The sequence below is a fragment of the Lemur catta genome, chromosome 19 (assembly GCF_020740605.2).
Source record: "Lemur catta isolate mLemCat1 chromosome 19, mLemCat1.pri, whole genome shotgun sequence".
Taxonomy (NCBI): domain Eukaryota; kingdom Metazoa; phylum Chordata; class Mammalia; order Primates; family Lemuridae; genus Lemur; species Lemur catta.
In genome coordinates, this window is record NC_059146.1 from 901368 (window position 1) to 908748 (window position 7381).

Consider the following 7381-nt stretch of genomic DNA (forward strand, 5'->3'; position numbering starts at 1 on the left):
CCACACTGGAGGCCTCAGTGCCACTCAGAAGCCTTTTGTTTTTTAAGGTGGAGGAAATACTTTATGTAAAGAGCAGTTCAACAGGCCACAGAATGAAATCTGCTTCTTACATCTGAGAGACACATTACAGGTTGAATCAATTAGAAAATCATGTTTTTATGCTTCCATAGGGAAGAGTTTGGTTACTAAAATTGTTCATAATTTCTCATTTTAGCCTGTCCATGTGCGTTGTACTTTGCAATCATGTTTCCTTTCTTCACGTTGGTAAAAATAAGTGGCGTCCACACAGGATTGTGATTTTTAATTCTGATGCCACTGAAGATTTCACTCCATCAAAATGCCAATTGTGAATATTCTGGATAAATCTTGGTATGTGGTTTTTAAACAGCCCATCCGTTTCAGAGTCTGTCTTTCCTTATGAAATGTGGAAATTATTTCTGTATCCCCTGTGATTCTGACCTGAGTGCTGAGAACACTCTCCTAACCTGGTTATCCACAAACATTCATTCCAGAAATGGCTTAGTTTACTGAGTTGAATGTAGGCATTATTGTACACTCTTTTAGGTCATAGGAGTTGCCATTTTGTAAAATTTCTTTTTCTTCTTGGCTTTTTTCCCTTATTTGGTTTACTTTTTCTAATGTTAGGAGATAAAAAACAATCCTAGATATTTCCATGGGCCAGTGTGATGACTTTTTTTTTTAAACTGGCTTCAGTGCCATAATGTTTATTTACTGGGAGATAATACATTTATGACCATGTTAACATTCTGTAAAATGGACTAGAAATATTTATAATTTTTACAGACAGGATAGCATTTTATTTTTAATTTATTTAAAAAGAGGCACTACTTATGTAAATCTGAACTGTGGGATATTTCTTGCTTTAAGATAGAGACAAGTAAATCTCTTACACTGAAACTTATGGTCATGATTTTGTATAACATAGTCAATAGTGTGTCTATGAGTTTGTTGCAGTTACAAGTGGGCATTTAGCATGATATATTGGCTGTAACATAGTATGTAAGTAAATAGCTTCCTAATGACCATAAGTTACCAAGGTGGAAAAACATGCAAGTCTCATAATTGAAAATGTAGTGAAAAACTATACCTGTCTCCATCAAAACAGCTCATCTGCACTTTAAAACGTTCAGGTAGCGGTAAACATTGGCCACGTGAGAATGACGGCCGGGTGGTCTCTTTGCTGGAGTAAGTGAGTACTTAACATGTGGACCTAACTACCTGTGTGAGGTATCGTAAAACTTACTGAGATGGAAGTTTATGAATTATAGCAAATTGTAATGCTGGAAACAAAAAATAAATCTTTGATTAAAGGGCTTGTAATGGTGATTTTTGACCCAGAAATGTCATTTACTGGAAAATTGTGAGAATTTACATTGGTGTATTTTTCTTTTTCACTGTTACAGAGCATTTTGCACGCTACACATTTTAAGTGAAATAGCATTCTAATTTTTTTTAAGATAGAAAAATTTGTTTTATATATTTATATAATTTGATTCTTTGTACTTACAGTTTCAAATTCCTTACCCCTACTTTTTTTTTTTTTTTACCTAAAGACAGAGTCTCACTCTGTTGCCCAGGCTGGAGTGTTGTGGTGTGATCATAACTCACGGCAGTTTACAACCCATGAGCTCACATGATCCTCCCACCTCAGCCTCCCAAAGTGCTGGGATTACAGGTGTGAGTCACTGCGCCCAGCCACCCCTACTTTAAAAAAATTTGTCTTACCGTCCTGTACTTTGTCTACTCTCTCCCTCCGCCGTCTTGCCTGCCAGTTGTTACTCCGTGTTGTACCATATGGGAAAGTACCAAATTGAATCCAGTTTCCTCCCAGTGAAATTACTCAGAAAAATTTCACAGAGCTAGACAAGAATAATTAACTCATTTTAAAAAAGATTCTCAAGGTTGATGTATAGAAGTTATTCCAAATGGTAAATTTTTTTAGGATTTCCTTAAAAAGGCCAATTTCTGATATTTCTTTGAGTTTTATGATCTGATTTTGGTTGAATTCATAACATTCTTAAATAATAATTGAAGATTTATGTTGGTGTCTTTTCTTTCTAGTTCTGTTCTGCACTGATATGTTGAAATTCATTTATATAAAATTTGACATAAAGAAGTGTAACACATCTAGGATTTTGAATGTTTCTATGGAATTTGGAAATGTATGACTTTTCTCCTCTTTCAGAATAGACTCAAATTTGAATTTTAAAACTAGGGTATTTGGGCTTCTTTCTTGGAAAATAAGATAACATTCAATTTTTCAGGTTTCTTGTTTTCTTTTTCTAAATTACTGTTTCTTTGTCTCTGGTGCATAACATTTGAGTATTTAAGCATATAGATCTTCATATTTTCAAGGAAAAAGTAATGTTAGACAGAGAGGAGGAGCAGTCAAGGGTCTCAAGTCTGGGGCCTGTCAGAGGTGAGTATACAAATGGTCCCTGACTTACCATGGTTCAGTGTAATGATTTTTCCACGTGTTATGATGGGTTTACCGGTACGTAACCCTGGTATATGTCAGAGAGCGTCTGCACCTGTATTCAGCCTCAGCTTACGGTGGGTTTCACATCGGCTGTAGGTAGCAGCCGCCCTGAGTAAGGGGCACCTTGTTAGGCTAGAGCAGTGGGAGAGTGAGAGGGGAGATCTGTGTTTAAGTGGACTGTGTTGGTGGCAGTCGTGTCTAGTTCTCAAGAGCTGGGTTCCTGAACGTACAGTAGGGAACGTGTGAGATAAGATCAGATTGGACAATTTTCAAAAATTTTCAGAAACAAAGTTAATCCCTGCACATGTCCCACCCCCCCCCCATCACCCAGAATAACAGGACGTCATGAGACTTGAGTGTTTGGTATACGACTTTCAGTATCACCTTAATTATCTCATAATTTAGACAATGCCTTTTGCTAAAATTACACGTCTAAAGAATGGCTTAAGTTTTAAATCTGATAACATTTTGAAGCAGAATGCTGGGAACTACAGACAATTGCACAGGCTTTTGGAATTTATATCATCCTCTCAGACTGCGTTTGTCGAGCTTTGGCAGCATTTCTTTTAAACGCGATGACCCCCAATTTGCCAAACTGTCAGAAGTCACTGAAGCAAAGAATTGAAGGTAAAATGTTGATTCAGAGATTATCTCCCCTAAATCCCTCGTCCCTGTCTCTGAAATGGAACTGTGGAAGGCATTTATGTAGAAGATTGTCTGACAGCCTTCGTATTTGCATTCAAGTTTACCTGCATCCCTAGACTTGGTTTTATGTAAAAAGAAAATGTTTATTACATTATATTTCATCTGTCTGATTTTGCTGGCAGGTTAAGGTGGTCCTGGTCCCTCAGGATGCTTTTTCCGTTAGTAAATGTCATATGTAAATAAGAGCAACTTACTTATTTGGGATTTTTTTCTCTTGATAAATGTTTGTTGAACATAAATTTATTTTTACCTTATGTGCTAAGAACTAAACAATATAATCTGATTTATTTTACCCTAAAAATCATGCCCATGTTTTTGAACAGAATTGTGTTTTATTTGGTGTGCTTGTTAGTTTGTAGGGGTTTTTTTTTGGTTTTACAAAACCAAGCTATAATTGCTCATAATCATTTTATAATCAATTTTCAGTATAAAGGGAACTCTTATTAATATGCTGTTGATAAATCACGTGTTTGATAAAACACAAATCTGAGAAGTTCTATCACTTAGTAATATATGTTAGGACATTCTGGCAAAACTAAATTATTTAAACATTTTAATTAGGCTAGTTCTTTTGAGAAGTGTCTACAGAGTATATTTAGAGAAAAATACAAAACATAGGTACACCAAAAACTGCACCCTGAAGCCAGCCTACACTGTGATCCAAGTATAATGAATTCTATACTGATCCTATGGGAATTCCAACTGTATTTCTTTTTCATGAGAAACTAAACCAAAGTAATTTGGTGTTTTGAGAGGATATAGTTCCCTCCCCAAACAGAAAACCTTTTAAAGACAGAAGCACTATAGTTTATATTGTATCTTTAAGGGTTTACAATAAACACTTTTAAGGGTTTTAAAGTAGACTTAAAAGTAAAAACATACCTCTTGGTATTATAATAGCTATCAACAGAATAACTCGAGCTCTTTATGCCAGCTTCTGTTTTACAGTCTTAACACATTTAATCCTCATAAAGAGCCAGCAAAGCAGGACTGTTACTCACATTTTCTGCAGATGAGGAAACTAAGAGCAGTTTAACGTGTCTGAGGCCACTCAGTTGGGGCAGAGCCAGGACTGGAACTCACAGGCATTCTGCTAGCCAGAAGAGCCCAACAGAAGTAACGTTGTATAGAAAGTAGAAATGAAGTATTCATTGTATTATAAAATGAGCAAATTACTACTATTCAGTAGTTGGAACAATTAGCTGGATCTAACTTGGGTTGCTTGGGACGGGGGACGAGGTGGGGGGGTGGAACATCGAGGTTTTACGGAAGACAAGGCATGGTCTGTCACTTCTGAGATTTACTTTTAATTATTACTTACAGACAAATCCAGAAGATAATATTTAGTTCACCTAAATCAGTCGTTCAGTCATTGATTTGAACCATGTAAGAAAGAAATTTAGGGAAACATATGGAAACTGGCAATAGTCAAAAACTTTTAAAATATCATCATTCCTTGGCATCTGGGGAGGGATTGATTCCGGGATTCCCTCGGGTAACAGAATCCAGGGACGCCCAGGTCTCCTGTGTGAAATGGTGCAGTGTTGCGTGTGACCTGCACACATCCTCCCCTGCGCTGTGAGTCATCCCTGCGTCACTTGTATCTAACGCGTGGAAATGCTGTGTAAACAGTGGTTAGACTGTATCGGTTAGGGCTGTGGCCCCAGCCTCCGGGCGCACCTGATCATCGCGTCCCGATAACTGGGGCAGCAGAGTTACTCATGGCCGTGGCCTCTGTCCTTCTGGTGCCCATCAAGGCCTGCCTGGATCAGAGCCAAGCGATTGTTCACCCACCACGGGCCAGCAGTGGGCAGGAAATCTCAAGCCTAGGAGATGCTGGGATTCTAACTTGAGTCCACTGCTAATAACTGAAGTACCCTGGGCAACGCCCATAATTAATCTGTGTTTGCTTTTCCAGGTTCACCTCAGCTTCCTAAGTTTGGTGATGTGTGAGATCTACACAGTCCCAGGGTTTTTGTAGGCATGGTGTGGTTTCTCCCATCTTAGAAAACCAGACTGAAAGACACAGCAGCCTTCCCTCACCGCACGCCAAAATAAGCCTAAAAACAAAAAAAGCCTTCGCTTACTTTCCCATTTCTCAGCTTCCCTTTTCAGCAAAATTCAAAGAGTCTGTACTTGCTGCCTCTCTTTACTCTTCTCCCATTTTCTCGGAAGCCCATTCCAATCAGACTTTTGTAAACATCTCTCCACTAACTCTGTCCTGAACTTCCCCTCTACTAGGTACGATGGTCGATCTTAAATCCTCACTTCACTTGACCTGTCGGCAGCATTGACACAGTCAGTCTTTGGCTTCCAGGACTCGGCTTTCTGGGTCCCCCTGCCTCTGTGGCCACTCCCTTTCAGTCTCTTCCACGGGTCCTTCCTCTTTTCCTTTCCTGCAGACACTGGCGTGTCTCTCCCAGGGGTCTGTCTTGTCTTCATCTGTACTCATTCGCTGAGTGATTCAGTGCCATGACTTAAAAAAACATAATTTATTGAAACCTACATTCTCTACCTTGAATCCCAGACTCATCTGTCCAGTTGCCTTCTTGAAATCTCCACTTGGGTAGGGTGGAAGGTGACATGACTGTTCCCAGTGACTCACTGCCCTTAGGTAGGAATACTGGCCATCCCTACTGTGTAATCATCCCGTTGCCACGTGACTTGCAGTAACTCCCTGTGGATAAAATATACGTCCTTGCCCCACTGACGTTGGCTGAGCCATGCAGCAGGCTTTGGTCAACAGAATGTGCACACAAGTGTCACCTGCCATGTCCGAGAGGACGTTCCAAGAGCATGATTCTGCCATAGCAGTTTTCCCTCCTCCATGAAAATGGCATCATCCAGATAGAGGCTGTACTTTCTGCATAGGTCCTTGAACAAAAAAGGCACATGAAACAGAAACACAACCAACCTATAACCGGTGCAATTTTGAGCCTCACTGAGATTTGGGAGATGACTGATAACTCAAATTCAACATACCCAAAGCAAAACTCCCAGTTACCTCACCTCCCCTTCCAAAAACTTCCTGCGATAGTCTTTTCCTTCTCAGTAAACGGCGTCTTCATCTTTTGGAAAGATGAATCCAAAACCTTTTGGATTCATGCTTGCCTGCTCTGTTTATCATGCAAAGCATGTTCAAGACCTCAGCAAAATTCACTGGTTCTACCTCCAAAATATATTCAGAATCCATTTCCCATCATCTCCATTATCTTAATGTCAGTCATCATCATTTCTAGCCTGAATTATTGAAATAGCCTCTTCACTGGTTTCCTCCGTATTCCTAGCCTGCACACGGTATTTTCAGCACAGCAGCTTGTGGTCTTATGAAAAGATGTCCAGTTATATTTCTCTCCTCAAACACCTCCTATGGCTTTTTTTTTGTCACAGAATAACAGACAACTGACAAGGCTCACGAGGTTCTCCATGACGAGTCTCCCTCTCTCTGATTCCATGGTCTGCTAGTACTCTGCTCTCCTTCACTGTTCCAGCCACACGAGCATCCGTATGCATTTCATAAACCCTAAGCATGCTCTCAACTCGGGGCCTTTGCACTACCTGAGATACTCTTCCCTTCGCATGCCTGCAACAGCGTGCTTCGGATATCTGCTCAATGTTTCCTCATCGGTGAGGTCTTTGCTCACCGCCCTGTGTTAAACAGCAAACCCTCCCCATCCTTCCACCCGCTCCCCAGTCCTCTTCTCCTGCTTTATTTTAGGCCATAGCACTTACTACCTGGCACACCATAATGTCACTCTTGTTCACTTTCTGTTTATCTCCACCAGGGTGTAGACTCCCTAAGAGCTGGATCTGCAGAGACTAGAATGGCATTTGATGCCCAGTGGGCATTCAGATATTTGCAGAACGAGTGAATGAATGTGTCGTGCATGGTGCTAGTCTCTAGAGATTATAAGGATAAAAAGACGTAGACTCAGTCTATGGACACACTCACAGTTTGGTTAGTTGACCAGAAGGGGCCCATACAAATGATTACAGTGTAATAATGTACTTATCAAAGTATCGTTTAAGTGGATTAATATTAATTTCCACACAGCAAACCCAGTTTTATAAGACAGGCACTCTGATATGCTGCCGATGGGAGTGTGATCAGGGCCATCCACGGGAGGGTGCTTCTGCAGTGGGTGTTAAGAATCTGGAAGATAGTCCTACCCTTTG

At 40.2% G+C, this 7381-nt stretch overlaps 1 protein-coding gene across 2 annotated transcripts in view; it reads left to right on the forward strand.

Moving 5' to 3' along the window:
* SLC30A9 (solute carrier family 30 member 9) overlaps positions 1-1334 on the forward strand; it is a 56920-nt gene extending 55586 nt beyond the window's left edge. Inside the window, exon 19 of one of the 2 annotated variants that reach the window (XM_045531732.1) lies at positions 48-1334. The gene's annotated coding sequence lies outside the window, so the exon portion shown is untranslated. The remainder of the gene's footprint in view (positions 1-47) is intronic. The other variant, XM_045531733.1, reaches the window with a different exon arrangement.
* Positions 1335-7381: the final 6047 nt, after the last annotated feature.